This window comes from Bos grunniens, chromosome 13 (assembly GCF_055505025.1).
Source record: "Bos grunniens cultivar Pamir isolate PY7600 chromosome 13, Bosgru_T2T1.0, whole genome shotgun sequence".
In the NCBI taxonomy this organism is placed as follows: domain Eukaryota; kingdom Metazoa; phylum Chordata; class Mammalia; order Artiodactyla; family Bovidae; genus Bos; species Bos grunniens.
The window spans coordinates 11,666,691-11,691,888 of record NC_141177.1 but is presented as its reverse complement, the minus strand read 5'-3'; the positions used below and the strand labels follow the sequence as shown (position 1 = coordinate 11,691,888).

The following is a 25,198-nucleotide window of genomic DNA, read 5'->3' as shown; positions in this document are numbered from 1 at the left end:
CCCCTTCTAAGAGAGGCAAACTGGAAGCTTTCTAGATGGATCAGTCCCTTACTCTCTGCTCAGATGACTCTGGATTTCCTTTTATCCACACTCAACTTCTGGCATTATGGCATTGTGAAATGAAAATATCTCCTGCCATATCAATAAACAAGAAATGTCACAGCCATCAGCGATTTCTGGCCTCCAAATGTGAACGAGAGCTCCCAGAATTGGGATCAGTGCACACTGCCACCTCCAGTGGTGATTGCTGAGGAGCTGGGGGAGTGCAGGAAGCAAGGCGAACAAGGAAATAGGTGATGCACACGAAAGGAATGGATTCAGTGAGCCCAGAGGCTTGCATCTTCCCAAACACAGAACGCTAAATTCCTAACTTGATACCTGATCCTTGACATTCAGACTGCCTGCTTCCTTTGTTGCAAACTTCTATACAGCCTGACTTCTCCTCCTGCCTCCTTGGCGCAGTTTTCTCAGTGCTACTGAGATGCTGTCTCTCAGGCTCAGAGTCCTAAAAGTTCCCACCGAATAGAACAACTCTCTACTTTCAGGTTGCGGCTATATGTTTTAGTCCACAGCATCTTCAGACTCCCAAGAGAGAAGCAGCAGAAGGATCCTGGCCTAGGCTGCCTCCTCACCTGCCGCACCTGCGTAACCAATTCCATGCGCTCTACTTCCTGAGCGCGTCTACTGCCCTCCTTCTTCCAGCCCAGTTCTATCTTACCTCAACATGTCCAGTAGCCTCCTACCCGGTTCTTTGCCCTGCCTCATTGTCCCTTCTTCATACTGTTCTTCACATCCTTGTCCCACGGCCCTGAAGGTCACCTCTGGCCCTAACCCAGTGCAGCATATAATCCAAACAATCCAGTGTAACCCTCTCCTGCCAGCCCTCCCAACCTCCTATCTCTCCCTCTCTGCCTCACCGTGTTCTAATCTCAGGCTGAAGAATCCATCTTTCTTCTTCGGCTCTGAAGGTGCCATTCTCTTTGACAGAACCACCACTGATCTCCTGTTTCCCAGCTGTAGAACTCCAACTCCCCCTTCTAGTCCAGGGCTCGGCCATCCCTTTCTCTGGGAAACATGAGCAGAGTGGTCCCTCTGTCTTCCAGGCTCTTGGAGCTCCTGTGTTACCCCTGTCATACTACCCCGGACCTGTGATATGTCTGTCTCCTCTTCTGGACTGTGAGATCCTTGGGGACAGGCTCTTGGTCCTATCCATCTCATATCCCCCTGAGCCCGCACTGAGGCTCGTGCACTGAATTCATCAGCATGTCCTTAGAATGAAGAGATGCATGGATGGAAGCATGGTGGACACATGGATACATGGGAAGGTGCATGATGCATGAATAGATGATTAATTACTATGTCTGTGATCAGCTTTAGCATGGCTTCAGACCACCTCTGTCCACCTTCTGCTTAATGAACACAAGCTCTAGAACGGACATGAGTTGAGGGTATGAATTTGCCATTCCCTTGGTTGGTCTCTGTCCCCTTGGGACTTTCAATGTGTAGGCGTCTCTCTGCATGGATGAGGATTCCAGAGTTGGAAGAAGCATGTTTCTTCATCCAAGGCCCTTGTACCAGTAACCTCTTCCAGCCCTGGAGGAAGAGCATCTGGCTGGATTCACCCAGAGGTATTACAATGGTCCACACTAAGAGACCTTCCTAAGAGGTTGTAGCAGGTTGGGTTCCCTAGGAAGCAGACTCTGAGACAGAGTAGCAAATGCCCCGGATTACTCCCCAGGAAGGCAGCAGGACTGGACAGAGAAGCTGGAGGCAATAAAAGCCTCAACTGACTTCCAAGATGGTCCTTCAGAGTAGTCCTAAGTTAGGATTCCATTCACACTTGTCGATACAGGCTGCCCTGGGCAGAGGACATGACCTGCAGGGAGGTGACTGTCTTCAGCTGATGCAGTTTGGCAGAGGACCAACAGCCTGGGTTGACAGCCTGCAGCACCCACAGCGGCCAGGGCATAAGCCCTTCAGTCCTGAGCAAGGATCTTGAGAGCGTAGAGCATCCCCAACCATCCACATGGCTTTTTTCATGTTCTGAGAAGCCCTGTTAACAGCACGTCTACTCATTTCTCAGGGTCTTCACCATGGTGTTGAATCTCCTGTCCCAGGGGAATGCTCCCAACTCAAAAACCTCGGTGGTCCAGCTCTGCGTTTCTCTTCCTTGACCTAGTGCTCTCAGAACCCAGTTCCACATGCACTTACCGGGCTCCCTGGGGCACATTTGTACTAGTCTTGCAGTGTCTTTGGGGGCATATAGATCTTCCGTGACTTTTGATGGGGTTATATACAGATAAACTCTTGAGAATGCATTTAATATATGTAACCTACCGAGCATTCTAGCTTAGCCTAGCCCTCTTTACACAGGCTCAGAACACTAACATTAGCCTGTGTGCTCAATTCCTCAGTCGTGTCTGACTCTTTGTGGCCCTGTAGACGGTGGTCTGCCAGGCTTCTCTTCCCAGGCAAGAATACTGGAATGGGTTGCCTTTCCCTTTTCCAGGGGATCTTCCTGACTCAAGGATCAAACCCATGTCTCTTGCCTCTCCTGAATTGGCAGGTGGATTCTTTACCATTAGTTCCACCTGGGAAGCCCTACATTAGCCCTACATTAGCTAGGCAAAATCATCTAACACACACAAAATAGCCTAACACAAGGCTATTTTATGATAGAGTAATGCACTGAATATTGTACTGAAAGAGAAGATCAGAATGGTTGACAGGGAACCGTGACCACTGCAGCTGCCCAGCATCAGGAGAGAGGATCAGACCACATCACTAGGGATAGGAAGGATCAAAATTCAGATTTCGAAGGACAGTTTCTACTGAGTTTGTATCACTTTTACACCATTGTAAAGTCAAAACAAAAAAAAATAATCTGATGGTAAGCTGGGGACTGTCTGCGTTCTGTTTCCTCCATCCTCAGGCACAGCCCATCTCCACTGTGTTGAGACTTAATCCCAGTTGTGGCCCCTGGCCATGAGGGGAGGCAGATGCTGAGAGAAGCACAAAGGCCATGTAGGAAGGAGGGTTCTGCTTCATCTTTAGACAGGATATGGGCAGGGGGGCAATGCCAGTAGTCGCTTTTGCAGACTTGGATAGTTTCAGGGAATTTGAGAATTCAAAAGTGCAGGGTGCATCAACTCAAATGTTCCTGTCCCATGTATCACGGTACCTGTCTTTCCCAGTCAGGGACTCAGATGGGACCAAGATGAGAGTCTATCTTCTGCTGCTCTCATGACGAGGGCCTGGGCCTTGGCTTTCTCTACCTGCAGGTTTAGGAGATGGGAGTTCCTCTCCTTGTTACCAAGAAAGGCCTCTGGTTTTCACGTTTTGCTTTTATTTGCTTATTAATCACTCAAAGTTATTCCTTATCTGTTTCCAATGTGACCACTGAGCTTAGCAGCAGTTGTCTAATTTCCCTGAGATGTTGGATGCCCTTTGCCCCCGTTTCTCCAATTTCTGATACTTCGCATCACCTGCTGCTTTCCCTTCTTTGAAATAGCACCCTAGCTCCCCACTGGGGGGATTTTCGCTCTATCACTGCTACCTCACGTCACAGACTCTCTGAGCCCCACCTACTACAATCCTCACTGGCAGCTGGACAGCAGGTGCTTCAACTTCAAGACTGCATCTTTACCCTTGCCTTCTCAGGCCGCTCCTTGTACTAAATGCCCCAGTTGAGGTGTCTCAAGGAGTGGACTCTGAGGTGGAGATGAGGGCACAGGCTCTAATTTTCATGCTCTGCCTCCAGACCCTGGGTAGATTAGTCAAGGTCATATATATTAGCTACTGTCAAATATTTCTTTATGTAGCTCAAATCCACTAAAAACTTATTTTTCTTTATGTAAAGAGTACATCATGAGAAACTCTGGGCTGGAGGAAGCAAGCTGGAATCAAGATTGCTGGGAGAAATAGCAATAACCCCAGATATGCAGATGACACCACCCTTGTGGCAGAAAGTGAAGAAGAACTAAAGAGCCTCTTGATGAAAGTGAAAGAGTAGAGTGAAAAAGTTGGCTTAAAACTCAACATTCAGAAAACTAAGATCATGGCACCCAGTCCCATCACTTCATGGCAAATAGATGGGGAAACAGTGGAAACAGTGGCTGACTTTATTTTTCTGGGCTCTAAAATCACTGCAGATGGTGATTGCAGCCATGAAATTAAAAGACGCTTACTCCTTGGAAGGAAAGTTATGACCAACCTAGACAGCATACTCAAAAGCAGAGACATTACTTTGTCAACAAAGGTGCGTCTAGTCAAGGCTATGGTTTTTCCAGTGGTCATGTATGGATGTGAGAGTTGGACTATAAAGAAAGCTGAGTGCCAAAGAATTGATGCTTTTGAACTGTGGTGTTGGAGAAGACTCTTGAGAGTCCCTTGGACTGCAAGGAGATCCAACCAGTCCATCCTAAAGGAGATCAGTCCTTGGTGTTCACTGGAAGGACTGATGTTGAAGCTGAAACTCCAATACTTTGGCCACCTGATGCGAAGAGCTGACTCATTTGAAAAGACCCTGATGCTGGGAAAGATTGAGGGCAGGAGGAGAAGGGGATGACAGAGGATGAGATGATTGGATGGCATCACCGGCTCAATGGACATGGGTTTGGGTGGACTCTGGGAGTTGGTGATGGACAGGGAGGCCTGGCATGCTGTGGTTCATGGGGTCACAAAGAGTTGGACAAGCTGAGTGACTGAACTGAACTGAACTGAAAGATAAAAGGGGTATTTTGTATCAGTGGATGGCTCTCCTCCAAGTGGTGATTTAAGGATCCAGGCTCTTTTTCTCCTATGGATAGAAATCTGTATCATGTAGCTTCCAAACATCATGCTCCCCTGCAAGGCATAAATGGAAGGAGCATGGAGGACACAGATGGGAGGTTTTGATGGGCCTTGCCTGGAAGTGGTACCCATCACTCCATTCACATTCCATCATCTAGAATAAGTTGTGTGGTCACACTGACTGCAAGAGAGCTTGGGAAACATGCTCTAGTGATGTTCCCAGAAAGAAAAGGGAACCAGCTGGGCCAACAGCCAGCCACTGTCTGTAAAATTCAAGAAGCTGAAACTTTCCACTCTGATATGTAACTAGAGTAACATTAGGAATCTCACTCTGATCTGAATTCAGTCAAAGACGCTAAAGGCATGTAAAGTGATATGAAGTCATTCTAAAATTCTTGGTTTTAAATGCCAACTTCCCTCTTTGCAGTCCAGACCTTCTGGATCCCCTATCCTTCTCTAAGCTTCCCACTAAAGCCTCCCCTACTACACCCATCACAAACTCAGGAGCATCACCTACAAATAGCACATGTAAGATTTAGCACAACAGCCCAGGAGGAAGACATGATGAAATTCTGACTCATGACCCAAGCAGCATCTTTAATCTCTAAGACAAAACCACAATAGCTTATTTCTTTACTTCTTCAGTCTCTTACAAGCGCTGTGACAGTTTCTTACAATTTTTTTAAGATGCAAACACTCCAAGGATCAGCAGTGGACAACTTAATGAGAAACACAATTGTTGCTGTTAGAAGTAAAGAGCTGATCGTGGTGAAATGTGAAGAAATTATTGCATTTATCTGGGGCTTGTCAGTTTAAGTACAGGAAGTTAATGTTGGGGAAACACAAATGGTCTTTGAACCAAGAACATAATGCTGCTGCTTCTTCCTGCTACTTTTTGTAACTGTTATTATATTAAATGCATAGGAGTTCAAATGTCCCTAAGATAACACATTGAGGATACCTTCTGGGAATAAGGCATACTACTTGCATTTTGAGATGCCAGTTATGAGCCTACATATTTAAATCCTTTTCCTCTGATCTAACAATGAAAATGAACAAAGAAATCTAGAAATTTGACGAAGGGGAAGAATCTATCTCCATGTCAGAAAACAATGATGGTGTTCTCAACAGTGGGCTTCCCAGGTGGCGCTAGTGGTAAAGGATCCACCTGCCAATGCAGGAGACGTAAGAGACACAGGTTTGATCTCTGGGTCAGGAAGATCCCCTGAAGGAGGAAATGGCAACCCTCTCCAGTATTCTTGCCTGGAAAATCCTATGCTCAGAGGAGTCTGGTGGGCTACTGTCCACGGGGCTGCAGATTTGGACACGACTGAGCACAACACAGCAGAACAGGCAGCACCAGATCAAAGAAAACACTGGTCCACTCACAGTGCAAGATCAGAAAAGGGAAAAAATCCATCCAGAAAGCAGGCAGGGTACGGATCTGGTAGAACCAGCATCCCTTCTTTTACCCTGGACCAAAAAAATAAAGAAAAGAAAATAACAAGAGTGTTGGGAGCTAAAGGTGAGATGTTAGGCAAAAGGCAAATTTTAATCCCATAAAGGATGTAGGGACAGGAACAAGTGTACAAGAAGCGCAGAGAACAGGTATTGTTAAAGCCCTGGCTGTGTCATCTCAGCACTTATCTCTCTGCATGCCAGCCTGACTGACTTCCAACACCAGCACCAGCAGTATTCAGTCTGAGGACGCTCTGTGACCACCAGAGCCAGCTCTGTCCACATAAGGTGGACCAGAAGGATCAAGTCTGTCGAAGTAGGGTGTATAAATCCCTCAGCTGCCTCACCTCGCGGGCAGGATAACTCTGAGGCGCGTGCTCTCCGCTGGTTCCCAGAGTTCCCTGGTGGGAATGAGCTCAGGTGACTGGAGGTAACCAGCTTGGTTTTGTACTTTGTACCGCTGCCTTTCCTTCCCTAGCTCACTCCTTCACTCTCCACATCAGGTATGTCCTGAAATTACCTTTCAAGTAAATTACTTGCCCTTAAATTTTTATCTCAGGATCTAGGGAAACCCACACAGGGCAGGAAGTTAACCCTAGACTTGCTGGTGTGGGTTGGGGGATCAAATCTAGTGGGATTATTGCCACAGTGGGGTCCTAGAGCGGTCAGCAGAGTCCATGAGGGATGAGGCCTGTTGTCTTAGCTAATGTCAAATTCACATGAACACAGGAGAGGATCCACTGCGGGGACATTGTTGGGAGGCGGTACCACTTTAAATGCCTCCACCACCCCATCATACACACACATACATACAAGCTGGACTCTGCTATCTCTCTCTTTGGGGAACATTTGAGCAGAGATGCTTACAATATCCGACAGAACCCATCTCAGTCTTTGACAAACATGAATCTCTTAAAGAATAAGAAAATAAAGAAAAATCACCTACCATAAGAAAACAACAGCCCAATTCTGCGGATGTTTTTCCTACATCTACAGTTGAAAAACCTTTAGGAAATCTCTCCTCAATAAACGCAATAAGATCCAAGAACACATGGCAGGATGTTAACACTAGGGGAATCTAGATGAAGGGGATGTGGAAACTCTGTAATATCTTTGCACCTTTTCTGTCAACCTAAAGTAAGACATAAAAACAAGACAAGACTAAACAAAACAAGCATGGCATCTATGAATGAAAAACTCAGAAATCAGAAAATACTTTCAGTGGTAAAACAAACATGATGATTAACATCTAAATATAGTGGAGGCCAAACAATGGGTTTATATACCGCCAAAAACCAGATTAGTCATTTGGAAGATCAGTGTGAGTGAGTGACTGCCTCAAACTGAGAGGAAAGGGAGGAAAAGATGAATATGACGAGATAAGAGAGGAGAAATGGAGAATGAATCCTGAAGGCAGTAAGCTCCCATTTGGAATTCTAGAAGAAGCAAACAGGACAGATGGAGAAGCAATAATGAAGGAAATAACAGAAGGAAAATTCCCTCAAATGTAAGCAATGGACCAGCTCCCGAGGATGGCAAGTGAGTAAGTGCTGGCAGGAAAACCTGCAGTGAGTGGTGCCATGGACAGGCGCCCAAGCCCAGCCCCCAGACCACGCATGAGGCCCTTGGCATCTGCCCAGGAGGACATGGCAGAGAAGAAATGCAAACAGCACTGACTTGTCTGCAGATGCCACACAACAATCCAAGCTCTGGGAAAGCCCAAGATTCTTGGCATTGTTCCTGGTGACCTGAGCATTTGCATAATTCCAGGACATCTGAGGAGCACAGAGAGGAATCCTAGCGAGCAGGTCTGCATAGCTCTGGGAAATGAATGAAGCAAGACTCTGGAGAGTCCCTTGGACTTCAAGAAGATCCAACCAGTCCATTCTAAAGGAGATCAGTCCTGGGTGTTCTTTGAAAGGAGTGATGCTAAAGCTGAAACTCCAGTACTTTGGCCACCTCATGCGAAGAGTTGACTCATTGAAAAAGACTCTGATGCTGGGAGGGATTCGGGGCAGGAGGAGAAGGGGACGACAGAGGATGAGATGGCCGGATGGCATCACCGACTCGATGGACGTGAGTCTGAGTGAACTCCGGGAGTTGGTGATGGACAGGGAGACCTGGCATGCTGCGATTCATGGGGTCACAAAGAGTCAGACACAACTGAGTGACTGAACTGAACTGAACTGAAGGCAGCCTTGGAGGGGATTTTTCTTAAGGGTAGGGATGGGGGTTAGAATTAGGTCCCAATACTATGTTTTCGCATACCCTCCCAGTTTCTTTGCCTTCCAATGCCTGCCCCTACCCCTGCCACCCCATCACTCTCCTTATTCAGGCTGGAAAGCTTGAATGACTTCACACTCATCTTGTTATCCCTTAAGTTTACTTGGTCTCCAGTTGATGAATTTTTATGATTGGCATCTTCGGGTGTGTGTGTGTCCTTTCCTCTCCATCCTCACAGCCTCAACCCAAGCCCAAGCTCTTGTGTTTAACAATATCCCACCCACATGGTCTTCATGCTTCCAGACTAAGATACTCAATAGTTCAACACTTGGGCCAAACCAGTAGGGAGTGGTGGGTACTATAATAAACTGGAGAGTAAGTGCTCTGTCTAAAGGAAACAGTCACCTCTAACCCCTTGTTTCTCATGGGAACATGGATTCAGAGAGGCTAGATCTTCCAATTTTTAAAGAAAAACCAGGATTTCAGACTTTTTTGGTGCTAGGTCCTGGTTTTTAAAAGCTGGCAATTAATTTAATTTTAAACACTCAGACTTTTAAAGTCATGTTAGTCTGTGATGTAGATGTAACACTTAGTCCTCAAAAATATTCTTGAAAGTTAAATGCGGTACTGATGTTTACAGAAAGGCAGACCTTCTACCTGAAAATACTGCATTAAGGAACCTTGTCTAATCTTCATACAACGTAGTGGATATTGTCATTTGTGGTTAGAGATGAGGAAACTGAGATCCCAGAGTAAAAGACTCTTGCCTAAAGTCACACAGCCAGTATCAGGGCTGTAAGTTAGGTCCAGTTCTCCCCAGCTACACTGTGCCACTCAGGAAAGTGGGGCTTCTGAGCTCTGGTCCCGACTCTGTCCCCATCAAACTGTGGGTTCTTGGAAAAGCCATTCTCAGACATGTTCTTGCCTCATAAACCCACCCTGAGCCTTTTCCAAGTTCCCTGTTTGGTTTCCCTTCATCTTTCACCACTAGCCCAACCTCTTCCCTTCCCCTGAACTCTGAACGAGCTTCCATTTGGTCTCCCTGCCTCCAGCACCTCTGCTTTCATTAGTGTCTCTAGGGTCCTGCCAGACATTGTGCCCTAGAAGTCTTACAAGACTTTCAAGAGAGGTAAAGGTCATACTCCAAGGCCTAATACTCAAGTTTCCTTCCTAAGCCATGACTGCCCCAAGGTTTCTGCAGCCAAGTGCAAGCTCTCACCCGTCCCTAAAAGCACTGTTTTCACACCTCTTCACCTTTAACTCGGCTGTTCTCTCACCTACATACTTTTGCTTTGGAGAACTCCTACTCACCTTTAAAGACCTGGCTTAAATGATCCACTGAGAACATCCCCAAGACTTTCAGTGTCAGCCGTAGTTTCCTGGTGGCCTCCCGGTCCTTTCAATGCTTCTACCAAAGCAGCAAGCCTCCCCTTGTGTCATAGTCACTTATTCATCCATCTGCATCCCCAGCTACATGGCTCTCTGTCTCCTTCCATATGACTGTCCCATGTCTAATGAAGTCCTGTCTTGCAATGTGGATTTTAAAATATAACTTGTAAATGAACAGTTACAGCTTTACCCTTAGCAGACACAAAGAGGGGAATAGAATATATTTTACAAGTTATTTAATTCAACGACCCTACAAGTCTGTAACTATCTCCCTTTTACCAAAGAGGAAATTGACCCTCAGAGACGTAAATATGCCTGAGATGTTTTAGCCAGTAAGTGGCAGAGCCAGAATTTAAATCCATATCTGTGAGCTTCTAAAATTCTCACTGATGCCATATTTCCCTTCCACGGCAGCCCTTTGAATATTTCCCAGGAGTCTTCTTTTCATCTGGCTCAGCAATCTCAGGTCTTTAAAGCTGCTCCTGATATGTTACAGAGTCATGATTCATCTTCACCTTGAAGATGGTGAAAAAGTTCACCATGGTTCATGCTGTTGATTTGATTCCCACACTTGACCTCCTCCTCTGTTTCACCCAAGGCCCAGACAATGTGGCTTCCTGGGGGCAAATACAGTGGTTTTAATGGAGATTTGAAGAAAGAATGCAGATAGCTCCATTTACCCTTGTCTCCTTCACCAACAACAATTAAATACATATAAGATAAGATAAAGTTTACCAGTTTAGCCACTTTTAAGTGTACAGTTCAGGCATTAAAAGCATTCACTTTGTTGTGCAACACCACCTCCATCCATCTCCAGAATTTTTTTCTTCTTCCCCAAAAAGAACTCCATATGCATTAAAAACAAAATTCCAATCCCTCCCTCCTCCTAACCCCTGGCAGCCACCATTTTTCTTTCTGTCTCTATGAATTTTACTCCTCTAGGTACCTTGTGTGGAGAAGGCAATGGCAAACCACTCCAGTACTCTTGCCTGGAAAATTCCATGGACGGAGGAGCCTGGTAGGCTGCAGTCCATGGGGTCGCAAAGAGTCGGACACGACTGAACGACTTTACTTTCACTTTTCACTTTCATGCATTGGAGAAGGAAATGGCAACGCACTCCAGTGTTCTTGCCTGGAGAATCCCAGGGACGGCGGAGCCTGGTGGGCTGCCGTCTATGGGGTCGCACAGAGTTGGACATGACTGAGGCGACTTAGCAGCAGCCACAGCAGCAGGTACCTTGTGTAAATAGAATTATACAATATTTTATATGATTTTGTATATGGCTTATTTCACATAGCATAAAAGTCTTCAAGGTTCATATATGTTATAGCACGTGTCAGAATTTCTTCCCTTTTTAAGGCTGAAAATATTCCACTGTAATGGATGCTCCACGTTTTGTTTATCTATTCATCCATAGATGGACATTCGGGTTGTTTCCACATCTTTTCTATTGGAATGGTGCTACGAACACTGTTGTACAGTCTGTTCCAGTGCCTACTTTCAAAGGTTTCAGATATATAATCCCAGAAGTGAAATTGCTGGATCATATGGAAAGTCTGTTTGTTTGAGGAACTATCATACTGTTTTCCTGAATCACACATTTTCAAACAGTGAATTCTATGGTATGTGGATTATATCTCAATTTTTTTTTAACTTTAAGCAATTTAGAGGAAGCAGTCTGAAATGTCCTATAAGACAACTAGTCTGGGCTCTTTAAATCCCATTCTAGGCATATGTCCAGAGAAAAACATAATTTGAAAAGATATATGCACTCCAATGCAGCAGGATTTATAATAGCCAAGACATGGAAGCAACGTAAATGTCCATCACCAGAGAAATGGATAAAGAAGATGTGGTACATATATACAATGGAGTATTACTCAGCCATAAAAAAGAATGAAATAATGCTATTTGCAGCAACATGGATAGACCTAAATATTATCATACTAAGTGAAGTCAGAGAAAGACAAATATATCACTTATAGAATCTTGGAAAAATGATACAAATGAAATTTACAAAATAGAAACAGATTCACAGACTTTGAAATTTATGTTTACCAAAGGGGAAATGTGGCTGAGGGCATAATTTAAGAGTTTGGGATTAACATATACACAATACTATACATAAAATAATCAACAAGGACCTACTGTACAGCACAGAGAATGCTATTCAGTATTCTGAATAACCTATATGTGAAAAGAATAGATATATGTATATACATATACCAATCACTTTTCTGTAAACCTGAAAACAACACAGCATTGTAAATCCAATATAAAATAAAAATGAAATAAAAAAAACTTTATGGTCATGAAAAACCCAAAAGTATAGGGAGAAGCTTGTAGATTAAAAAATAATAAAGTGAACCAACAACAACAAAAATACATGAGAGAGAATGTGGTGGACACTGCACATTAGGTCCCTGAATCCCCATCCCCACCCTTTTTTTCCTATCTTTGCATTGTAAAGGCTAGAAAGGATGGTGGGGGGAGGTATTCAATCTTATAGAACTTCTTGCAGCTCAGGGTGGACTTGTGACACACTCCTGGCCAGTAAAATGCGCTGGAAACCTACTGAGAATTTCTGGGGAGGCTTCCACTTTCCTAGCTCCCCCTTCTTCCGCCTACAAATGTAAAGATAAAACTGGAAATGGAGTAGCCATCTTGTAACCATAGGTGTAACAAGCTCAACAGCAAAGCACCACCATACTAAGCACAGAGGAATGAACCTGGTAGTGAGTCCCTGATGGCATCTTTGATCTGCCATACCAAAGCCCTGGACGCTCTCTCTCTGGATTTCTTGTTACATGAGATTTTTTTTTTTTTTAAAGAATTCGTTAAGCAAGTGATAGATTTTTCTGTTATTTGGATAACAGAATTCCCATGGATTATAGGAAGACTTCCAGAAAGATAGCAAATTGCTTATCTTCCCTATTCCTCAGTTTCTTCATCTGTAAAATAAGAGTAATCATGGGAATTTGATGAAGTAACATCATAGGGTTGATGTGAAGACTGAAGTAGTTACTACTTATAAGGCATTTAGACCAGAGCTTACATATAGGATCCCAATGCATGTTAGCTGTTATTATTTCTGCAATTATTACTATTACTGATGTTCGTAAGTAACAGTACTTACAAACTGATTGCAGAATGAAACAATAGTCACAAAACTCCCCTCTCTGAATCCCATCAAATTGATCAAAAGGAACCCAAAGTGGAGACAGAGACCCCAGTGACAAACCTAGGCAACACCTATGAATCCATACTGCAGAAGCTGGCTCATGAGATGTGGACCAAACCAAATGACACACGGGGAGGAAAAGTGTGGACTCTGAAACCAACTGAATTCAACTTCTGCATCTGCAACAGATTGAAATTTTAGGTAGGTCACAACCTCTACGAGCCTCCATTTCCTTGTCTGTAAAATAAGGATGATAATAATAGTCCCTAATTCAAAGAGTTGTTGTGAAGATCAAATGAATTATATAAAGTGTTTAACCCAGAGACTGGCTTATAGTAAGTGCACCATATTATCCTCCACTGCTGATGCTATTATTTTTGTTACTATTATCTCCAGAATCTTGGGAGACGTTTGATAAATACTTGTTGGAGTCGTGGTGGGTCGACAGACAGATGGATGGATCAGTGGTTCAATAGATGGATGAACAGATTCTCTTGGAGGTCCAGGAGTCAGTCTTTACAATTCCCTGTACGTCTTGGATGAGTTAACAACCTCAGGACACACACAGTCCCATTCATTATAGAATCTGCCTGGGCTCCCTCCTCTGCTTCCACAGAGTAAAAAACAAACAAACAGAAACACAGGCTCTTAATTCACAGCCTCAGGGTACACAGTCCTACCCACCGCTGAAAACCACCTCTTAACAAAACTCTAAGAGAGAAATACATCTTGCTGCTGCCACAGGAATTATAGGTTGTCAGCCGCCCAGCGTTAATGCATATCCCTACACTTTATTTTTTAATAGAAAAGTTGCTGGGCCCTTTGATCATGGGGGACCATGCCATCTTTGAATCTCCTATACTGTTGTCTGAAAGGGAAGGTGGTCACCTATAAGGCTCTACCCCCAAACAAGCAGGCCAGCTTCAACCAGGCCATGCTATAAATCATAATTAGCTATTACTTTCAAAGGTCGGTGTGGAGAGTGAGGGGCAGCGAAACCCACACCAACCTTGGGTACAAAGATAAACCTCAGCCACAAAGATAAACCTCAGCTTGATTCATTGAAAGGTAATTACAAGGACTGTTAGAAGCTGGGGCCAGCTTTACTTTCTACTCGAGAAAGCTGTAGGAACCTGAGAATTCCACATATTCGAAAATAAGCACTGAATTCCCACTGTGAACTTTTGGGTCAATAACTCACTGCTCCCAAATAAAGATGTCTGAAAAGTACTTTGCTTCTTTCAGATGGAACCAAAAAATGAGATATTGCCTTTTGAATGATTTTTAAATGGGAGGGGGAGGAACACCCATGTTTATGAAGAGTTGACTATGCACTGCTCTAGACATTTTACGTACATGTCTTCAATTCAGTCACACATCTGTGAGGCTGGCTATATAGTTTCCCCTTTTATGGGTGGGGAGACTGAGGCTTAGGTATTGGATCATTTGCTCAGAGCACAAAGATGAGAATGGATCTTTACCCATATTTATATGACTCTAAAACTTTGGCCACCTGATGTGAAGAACTGATTCATTGGAAAAGACCCTGATACTGGGAAAGATTGAAGGCAGGAGGAGAAAGGGATGACAGAGGATGGTTGGATGGCATCACTGACTTGATGGACATGAGTCTGAGCAAGCTCTGGGAGTTGGTGATGGACAGGGAAGCCTGGCGTGCTGCAGTTCATGGGGTCACAAAGAGCTGGACACGACTGAGCAACTGAAATGAACTGAACTGAACTGAAAGCTCATGCGAGTTCCCAGAAGCCCCCACTGGGATACATTACTAGTCAGTGTATCTTGTGGCTGATGCTGTTTCCTGCCTGCCACAAATCTGCCCAGTTGCCCAAAATGATGTCAACACTCTGGCCCAGCCAAATAGATGCTCATGCTGAGCTGGCCTGGGTCTGGTGCCCACACACCAGACAGAGTCCCAGGGGCAAGAAAGCTGCTCTAAACCAGCCATCTATATAGTGTCCATGACTGAGCCCTTGAACCCTGCTCCAGGGTTCTACTCTTGTTCCCTGTTGGGACTGATGGTGTAGCTGTGGGTAGACACCAGGACCTAATTCCTACCACCAGACCCCCAGGGCTTCCATGCCCCTCCAGATCCCTGGCTCATGCCCACATCACCTTTCTTCTCTTTCCCCTGAAACGATATTTACTGAGTGTGTTGTAAGAGCCAGGCTCAGTGTACATTCTGAGGGTCCAGAGGTAAACAAGATAGCCACAGCCCTCGTGGAGCTGATAGTCTAGCAAAAAAGGCAGACACTAATCAATCAGAGATCAAACAGGACTGATTTCCAGAATCACACATTCAACACACCCAGTGGTCAAGCAGGAGCACTGTTGACAGAGTATCCAGCACTGTGGATAATCTCATGAATTCTTGTCCCATGGATTATTTCAGTTTACCCTCCACAAGGGTCTGGTAGTTGACTATCAATTTTATCCCAGCTTACAGATGAAGAAACAGAGTCCCAGAGAGGCTGAGCAAGCCCAAGGGCTCACAGTTGACAAGCGGAGGACTCGGGGTTTGAACCCAAGCAGTGTGATTCCAGACCCCACCCTTAGGGCTGTTCAACAGTGCATCCTCCTAGGACAGACTTGGATAGCCAATCACTTAAATTACTTTGAAAACGAATTTAAAAAAAAGAAAAAAGATTCAGAGAGAGGCCAGCGTACTCACACTGGCCAGACACCACCTTTTAAAACAGCTTGTTTCCACCACTCGACAGGTGTCCGGGTGACCCTGAGCACAAAGCAGGACTCATGTCTCTGCCAGGAGGGAGAGCTGTGGCTGAAGACAGAGGACAAGCCCTCCCAGCAGCCCTTGGCAGGCCTGATCCGTCTGGCCCACTGGCGTCCCTAGCGAGAGGCCACAGCTGACTGCCCTCTCCTCCCAGGCCACAAGAAGGGCCAGCCACTGTGTACAGACAGCGAGCAATTGATTTTGGATCTCTTCCTCTCTCCCCAGATCGCAGAAACCCATCAATTACGCGTGTACATGCAGCCCATTCGAAGGATGGATATTACCTTCTGCGCTTATGGCAGAGCCGAGCATCTCCATCCAAGCACAGATGGAAGACAAGGGCGTGGGGTTAATTGATCAAGCAGCACCAGCTCCTGTGCAAGGGTTGGCTTAAAATGGCTAGTTTCGCAGATGCACAGGCCCCTTGCTTGCCAGTCTCCTGTGATTAAACCAGGTCACTAATGTGCTTTTGAACAACACACGTGAACTTACTCATTCAGGTTCATCTTGTCTCCCATAAAGTGGTCACCTTGGAATACTCCACTCACCTTTCTCCATTCTGCAATCCTGTGTTGAATATCAACCAGAAGCAAAGCATGGTGCTAGGCCCAAGTGCAATTTGTTTCATTTCAACCAACACTTTCTGAGCACCTGCTGGGTACAAGGCTGCATGGTAGACAATAGGTAAGAAGATATGTCCTTTTGTTCAAAATGTGACAAACCAAAGTGTGTCCTTCAGGATGGCAGGGTGTGAGGGGGACAGGAGGCTGGGGATGGGTAGAGCACAAGTCAGGGGACAAGACAAGACAGAGGGTGCTAAATACTGGGGGAAATGGTAGTGAGTGTTAAGCTCAGAAAGGCAAGACGTGTCACAATGTTATTTTCTCTAACTCTATCCTAGGTCTCAGCTTACCAAGCTGGCAGGAAGTTTATACTCAGTGTTTCTTGTCCCAATGGTCTTACAAAGAGCCTACTTTGCAGATATCTAGGGGTTGTAGGTCCACAATGGTAGCCTTTGTGAGGGTTGTTCCTTAGCCCTTGGGTTCCTTGGTGGCAGATGGCAATACTGCCTCCATGCCAAGTTGGGCTCAGGAAACTGCCCAACTGGGAGCCCCAATATTGGGGACCCAGCCTCCTTAGAAGCCCTTCATAGTCATACTCTCTGAATCCTACTATCTTCAGGAATTCCCTTCTCTCAACAGAACCCCAAACAACATGTGCTTCCTGATCTTTGGGAATATGCTCTCCCTCCCCTATTCTGGTCACTTGGTTCCACTTTATCCCTCAAAGTCCTCTTTCCCTCCTCACTTAGATTTACCCTTTCCACACCTAGGAAGCCCAGGTTCTCAGGAACATCAAGAAAGAGACTCCTGTTTAGGCGGCTTCTGCTTTCCATCCTACAGTATAAGCGCCGCTTAGCAAGGGAAGACAAAACCCCTCTCCACTTAGCATAGGGAACACTGGAGCACACACAAATTAACACACTAAGTTATCTCATCTGTCAAGGCAGACTCAGATGTAGAAGTACTTAGAAATTTTTACTTGCACAGTGTAAAGGAGTCAGGCTTCAGAAAGACCAGCTCCCAAACACAAAACACAGCAATTATTTCAGGGAAAACAATTGCTAAGTCTCCAAACTTGCCAGGTTTACATTTATCTGCTCATGGAGTGAAAAAAAAACTTTCTCGCACGATTTTCAAAATTGCAAAGGTATCTTCAGAGATACCACCTCATGCGAAGAGTTGACTCATTGGAAAAGACTCTGATGCTGGGAGGGATTGGGGGCAGGAGGAGAAGGGGACGACAGAGGATGAGATGGCTGGATGGCATCACTGAATTGATGGACATGAGTCTGAGTGAGCTCCCGGAGTTGGTGATGGACAGGGAGGCCTGACGTGCTGCGATTCATGGTGTCGCAAAGAGTCGGACACGACTGAGCGACTGATCTGATCTGATCTGATCTGAAACTCATGTAGAGATGAGTTTTCCTACTCAAAGGCATTACACAGTATATCCTTTGGTTTTGCCCTTATTTGCACTGAGCTTAGTATCACAAACATATTTTCACATCATACATCTTGATCTTCTTTTAAACAACTACAAATTATATTGTGTGGGTACTCCATAACTGATGTAAATGTTCCTTATTAATGTACCTTTAGAACATTTTCAAGTTTCTTACTAATATAAATAATGCCACAAATATATGTACATATTTTATAGGATAGATTCTGGAAATAAAATGCTGATTCAGTGAATTATGTATATTTTGTACTCTCGGCACCAGCTCAATATGGGAGATTCATTTTGTACCTCCCTCACTAAACAAAATATTAATGACCTTTTTAAAATGTTTGTCCATTTGATTGTAGAAGATAGAATGACATTTTAATTTGTACTTTCTTAATTACGAGGAAGGTTGAATAGCTTTTTATGTGGACCTGGGGTTATGTCAATTCACAGCCTCTGAGAAGCAGATGCCAAGATGAGATGAGAGAAGCAAGGCCCTTCCAGGATAAATACCTCTGGAGGATAAAAGGCAGAAGGAGCAAGAGGCAGGAGAGCCTTTGGACCAAGTGCTGGTCTGACACTTTTGTGACAGAGGAGGGGAAGGAAGAATTAGGTAGGAATATTCTCAGACACAGCACAGTTCTGAGAAAGCCTGCATCAGGCTACTGGGGAGTTTCTGAGGGTCCTGATTCAAAGACCCGAGTGTACTTGGTTGCTGGCTGCAAACAGGCTGGCGGAAGCTTGGCCTGGAGTGACCATGGAACAAAAGATACTTTAGACTGAGGCTGTCAATCACTTCTCCCTACAAGAGGTTCTTTGGAAAGGAGATCTGAGCAACATTGCTGTCGTCTTTCCTCTCCTAGAAGATACCTGGCCATACTCTTTGCCTATTTTTCTTTCTTTTTACTAATTCTACTTTTGGCCATGCCAGGTCTCCATTGCTGCATGCACTTTTCTCTAGTTGCGACAAGCAGGGGCTACTCTCTAGTTGCAGTGTGCATGCTTCTCACTGAGGTGGCTTCTCTCGTTGAGGAGCACGGGCTCTGGGGTGCACGGGCTTCAGTAGTTGTGGCACATGGGTTCAGTAGTCGTGGCTCCCAGGCTCTAGAGCACAGGCTCGATAGTTGTGGTGCACGGGCCTGGTTGCTCCAAGGCATGTGAGAACTTCCCAGATTAGGGATCAAACCCGTGTCTCCTGCATTGGTAGGTGGATTCTTTACCACTAGCCACCAGGGAAGCCCTACCTGCTTATCTATTGCATATTTTTCTTTTGTTATTGATCTGCAGAAACTCTTTTATATCTAGTGTAGCAGCTCTTTGTTGCATATGCTGTCAGTATGTTCTATTAATCTTTGCTTTCTTTTAACATTGGCTCTGTGTTTCACTGTATACTTTTAAACTTAAATTTTTTTCTACAGTAAATCTGTACATTTTTTTCCTTTAAGTCTTCTGTGTCTTACTCAAGAATGTTATCTTCCTTATTAGAGAAATGCAAATCAAAATTACAAGGAGGTACCACCTCACACTGGTTAGAATAGCCATCATTTAAAAGTCCACAAATAACAAATGCTGGAAAGGATGTGGGGAAATGGGAACCTTCCTACACAGTTGGTGGGAATGTGAGTTGGTGCAACCACTATGAAAAACAGTAAGGAGTTTCCTCAAAAAACTAAAAATAGAATTTTATGATCCAGCAATCCCACTCCGGGGCATATATCCAGACAAAGCTATAATTCAAAATGGTATCTGTACCTTTATGTTCATTGCAGCACTATTCATAGTAGCCAAGACATGGAAACAACCTAAATGTCCATCAACAGATGAATGGATAAAGAAGATGTGGTGCACATACACAACGGAATACTGCTCGTCATAAAAAAGAAATAATGCCATTTGCAGCAACATGGATGCAGCTAGAGATCATCATACTATGTAAAGTAAGTCAGAAAGAGAAAGACAAATATATGAATTTCTTATATGTGGAATTCTAAAATATGGCACAAACGAACCTATCTACACAACAAAAAATAGATCCACAGATGTAGAGATCAGACTTGTGTTTGACAAGGGGGGTGGGGGCGGAGAAGGGATGGATAGGGAGTTGGGGTTGGTAAATATAAACTATTATATGTAAAAAGGATAAGCAACAAGGTCCTACTCTACAGCACAAGGAATTATATCAAATATCCTGGGATAAACCAGAATGGAAAAGAATATTAAAAAAAGAACGTATATATGCGTGTAACTGAGTCACTTTGCTGTACAGCAGGAATTAACAGTGTAAATCAATTCAACTTCAATTTTTTAAAAAATGTTGTCTTCTTTTAATAGAAAGAAAAAAAGTGGGAGGAGGGTCGCATCACTTTATCTCATACCTTCCCTGGCTGCACAACACATTATGGACATAAATTTAGTATAAATGATTATATTATGCACCAGCCAGGGCTGGATTGAGTTTGCAGCTCATCATTTCCAGCTTTTTGCCAGCTAATTATTACAAAATATGTTTCCTTTTGAAATTAGTGGCAAGGCTCTATTTGTTCATGATCTTTCCCCCAACCCCCACATATACACAATATCATCAATTAATTTTATGCAACAGAAAAAAAAATCTTTGCAATAGAAGATAAGACATAGGAAGCTTCAGCATTTGAGAGAAGAAGGAGATGTTGCTTCTGTGGTCGGGGAGACCCCAGCTAACAGCAAGCTGTGGATGGAAGGCAGAGAGGCCCATGTGGAGCCCCTGATCAGGGGACCCCATGTTCATCCTCAGAGAGCTTGAGAAACCATTCTGAGGATGGTGACCCTCCCCACACGTGCCTGGATCAGCTCTGCGGCTCCTTTTGGCTTTCTCCATAGTAGCTCTCATAAGACCTAATTTCTCGTTTATGGCCTGGGAACAGGAGTTTCTCAGCACTTTTAAGGCTCCCAATTAGGCAAATAACTGGCTATATGCTGACCACTAATCCATTTGGAGAGAGGGATTTGGGAAGAAGGGTCCACATTGAAGGGGATGGGCCAGCCATCATTGAGCAAGACCTTCTACTGCCCCCAAATTCACCTTATTCTGGCTTATCCTCCAATGTCACTACTGTCAGCTCCTTCCAGGGGCTTGCAGGGGGCAGCTCAGCATGTCCCTGGATGCCCCCTGCCACACCCATCCACCCTTGGCTGCTCTTAAACACCCCCAAGACCATAGCAATTAGCCCCAGACAATTATCAGTGATCCAGGACTGTCTTGAGCTCACATTTTTATGTCAGGATGAATTTGGATTCTGAAGTTGATCTCCTTGTTGTGAGGGTTTTATGAGGGAAAGATTAAATTGTCCTCTGATGTGTGCTTCATTAGGCCCCAAATCCTTGAAGAGTCATTAAAGCACCTTCTCACTGAAATGCTCTCAATCTCAGCTTGATGGATATCATCAGGAATAATCTCTCCATTATTTGGGAGTTAAACTGCCTGGGAAGCTCTGCCAGACATGATTCTGCCGAGGTCCTTTGAGCCTGCTCCTTCTACAGCTGGTGATCCCAAAAATCCATGAGTGTAACAACACCAGAGGCTGATCTCCTTTTTTTCCCAGGAAACCACATTCTCTATCCCTCCCCTAAAGGAGTGGATTTGCCTTGAGTCAACTACACCTCTCACCAGGAGCCCACCACTGCAGATCTCATCTGTGAGCTGTGTAGGGGTCAGTCCATGGTCAAGGCACAGCCTGGAGCAGGATCAGGGCTTAGTCCATGGCTAGGGTCAGGACTCAGGCAAGGATGAGGATCAGGGCTCAGTCTGGAAGTAGGGTCAGGGCACAGCCTGGGACCAGTATTAGAGTTCAGTCATAGCCAAGGTCAGGCCCCAGTCTGGGATGAGGATCAAGGTTCTGTCTATTATTAGAATCAAGGCTAAGTCTGGAAGCAGTGTCAAAGCTGTGTCTGGGTATAGAGTCAGGACCAGTTAATGACCAAAATTAGAGCTCAGTCTGTGGCCAGGGTCAGGGCCTAGTCTGTGACCTGGTTACCAGCTCAATGGCCAAGGCATCAATCCCACCTCAGCTCAGGGTATAGGATTTGGCACCTTGCTTGAGCACTGGGGTCTCAAATATTACCTGGACTTGTTCCCACCCAAGTTGTGCCTGACAGACTCAAGTTGCTTCAGCTGAGAAGCAGCAGGCAGGAGTGTCTGCAGGTGAGGGTCTGGATCAGTGGTGTGGTGAGGAAAACCTGGGGCATAACCATAAGAGGTTTGGACCAGTGGCAGGAGAAGCCAGTGTCACCAGGACTTCAGCCTCAGAAATCCAAGGCAAAGGGATCCCACATTATTCCAACCCCTTCCCAGCAATACTTACCACTTGCTCAGCTTTCTGATCTCAGCAGCAAAAAGAGCCAGAACCTTTGGGGGAGGATCCATGCCGATGCCAAGTTTCCCTGTCATCATGGCTGAGGGAGGGAGACAAGTGAGGTCATTCTGCTTCGTATAAAGCAAGCAGAACATGCTGGGTGACCTTCAGCAAATCACTCTTCCTCTCTGGGCTTCAGGAGACTCATCCACTAGAGAAGGAGCTAGAATGGCTTCTCTGCCAGGTCCCTTCATTTCAGCCAAATGTGAGAAAAACCACCAGAGAAGGAAGAGTGATGAAGATGTCCCAGGCAAGAGAGAGAGGGCTTCGCAGGTCCGAGCCCCTGGACCAAGTTTGGTGTGACTGGGGACACTGGGTGAGAGAGAACACACGGGAGAGGAGGGCAGAAAGATAGGTAGTGCCTGCAGGGCCTGGGTGCAAAGGAAAGGAGTCTGGTTTTTAATCCTGCAGGCAACAAAGAGTCTTAAAGCGTTTTTAACAGGAGAATGAACACCATCGGGTTTGCAGTGGAGCGTGGTCGTCTTCTGTATGGGCAGGACGGATCAGAGGGGACAAAGGCAGAGACAGGGAAGACTGTGCAGTTGTTCAGGCAAGACATGCTGGGTTAGGGAGGCGAGCAGAGAAAACAGTGGAAGAGAAACACATCTGAGAGTGATGAGCAGACATGAGGGTCAAGGAGGCGCCAAGGGGAACTGGTGAAGTCCAAGGCTCTGGCTTGCACAACAGCTGCATGGTAGTGAAACCCACTGGGGTGGGAAGAGCAGAAGAGAAGGACTGGAGAGGAAGATGATGGTGAACGCTAATCTGGACCTGTTGAGTCTAAGACGTCCATGGGACTTCCAAGTGGAGGAGTCTAAGAATGAACTGAGAATATGGGCCAGGAGTTCAGAGGAGCAAACTGGGCTGAGGACATAAATTAGGGCAACATGAGCCATCACTGAGGGGTCATGTACAAGGAGAGAAGCCAAGGGGACCCAGGATGCACCTTTGGGACACCCCAGTAATTTAAGGCACCAACAGAGAAAGATAAGTCAGCAAAGAAGCCTGAGAAAGAGTAAGCAGACTGGTGGGGGGTAAAAAAAACAGACTTGAAAAGATGGTGATATATTGGGAACTGGAGAGAGAATGGTATTAAATGTGGCCCAGAGACAGTATATGAGAACTCAAAGGATTCAGTGACCATAGAAGTCATTGGTAACTTCAGAGAGCGCAGTTTCTGGGACACTTCTGGGGGCAGGAACCAGACTGAAATGAGTAGAGGAATGAACTGTGGGAGTGGAGACAATTCTTTGGAACCATTTTCTCAAAGGCGTAAGGTAGGATCAGAGATGGAGGAAGGCGTGGGGTTGAGGCAGAAAGGTGTGTTCTAAGCAGAAAGAGACTTGGCCTTGTAAATGCTGGTGGGAGGGATCCCATGGAGGGAGAAATTAAAGACACAGGAAAGAGAGGAATTGGGAAAAGAATGGGTCGCTAGGTGTAGGGTATTTACCAACATGCAAGGCGTGTCCCATACATTTTTCATATTTAATCCTCTCAACCTGCCTGTGGTTTCGCATAACCACACTTATTTCCTTCACAAGCATATCCCAGAGTCAAGAAATTATTTTAATTATCCTTAGACTTGTTTATTGACTCTTTCCCTGGCTCTCCCGAGGGAGTTCCTGCTCTCCAACACTTCTCTTATCTTGCTTGATTCTTTATCATGGCACTTAACACCACCTGATAGTATATTACCTGCTTGTTACTTGCTTTCTTCTTCCACATCAGCAAAAATGGAAACCCAGGGGAGATGGAACTACGTCTGACTTGTTCTCCAGTCCACCCCAGTGCCCAGAATCATCCCCGGCTCACAGCAGGCACACAACAAAAGGGTGTGAAATGAAAGAGCAGAATGAATGAACAGTCTAAGGAAAGGTTCTAAGATCTATGTAGTACTGTTCAAAGTGAGGGACAGAGAGAAGAGCCTAATGCTGATCAATTTTGTGTCATCTACTGCATAAACAGCTTCATCCAACAACTTCACGGCACCTTTTGGAGGCATGAAGTATTGGCCCCTTTTCAGAAATGAAGAGAATGAGCTCCAGAGAGATTTGAAGTAGTGTCAGAAATGGCACCACTAGGCCAGGATATGTTTATTTTGTTTCCTGTTTTTGTTGTTGACTGGCTTGTTTTTCTCAAAAACCTGGATTTATTTCCTGCCTCCCATGCCCTCTGGGGATGATCACAGATTCTTCTCTGCACCTGTCCTCAAGATTGCAGACCTGGGAGGAGGGGCTGACAGAGTCTGCCGTGTGTTCCAGAACCATTCCCTGGCTGCGGGCATGCAGAAGGACCCGGTGCCTTCCCCCAGCTTGTGGTGGCTGGGGCTGAATTGAGAACAATCAGGAGAGAGATTTGAGAGAGAACATGGGCCTGATAGGTGTTAGGATGTGGAGCAGAGAAAAAGCAGGATGTCCAGGACGGTCTCCCAGGTTTCAGGCCCAAGGAGTGGGTGGTTAGTGCTCCCAGTGGCCAAGACCCAGAGACCCAGAGAAGGAGCAAGTGTGGGAAGGGAGGTGGCTTCCATCTTGAATGGGCTGAGTGGGTGAGGTCCATGGACACCCAGGTGTGGTGTCCAGTGTGAAGCTCAGAGAAGCGGCCAAAACCAGATGTGGTCAATGGAGCCTTTATGGTGCCCTCTTGCCAAGGGTTAGCAAGGTGAGAGGGAGGGGGTGGAACAGCCCCAGCATTCCCAGGGGTGGGCAGAGAGGGTCTGTGAACAACGTTCAGAGGAGCAAGCAGTTGGTAAGATCGGAGAACATCCCTTCTGAACTGTGCAGTTGTAGAGACAAAAGACAAGACAAACGAGCTTTTCTGTGTGTTCGCTCAACAGAATATTTTACAGGCTCTCTGGATAAACAAGCTGTCATCTACCACCCAACTCTCTATCAACTGAAGCAGCCTGGGGAAAAGATAAGGCTGTAGGTTTGGATACTCTCAGCTGCTGGTGCCTAATTACTACACAAGATAAACAAACCCAGAGAGTTGTAGGCAAAGAGGGA

At 45.3% G+C, this 25,198-nt stretch overlaps 1 long non-coding RNA gene across 2 annotated transcripts in view; it reads right to left on the bottom strand.

Annotated features, from left to right (window-relative positions):
• The window catches only part of LOC147360211 (uncharacterized), a 38,983-nt gene that overhangs the window by 5,879 nt on the left and 7,906 nt on the right, over positions 1-25,198 (bottom strand). The window contains exon 4 of one of the 2 annotated variants that reach the window (XR_015139006.1): positions 10,083-10,478. The exons of the other annotated variant lie outside the window; for it this stretch is intronic. This is a non-coding gene — a long non-coding RNA (uncharacterized LOC147360211). Of the gene's footprint in view, positions 1-10,082; positions 10,479-25,198 lie in introns of those variants that run through there. 2 annotated transcript variants of the gene reach the window in all.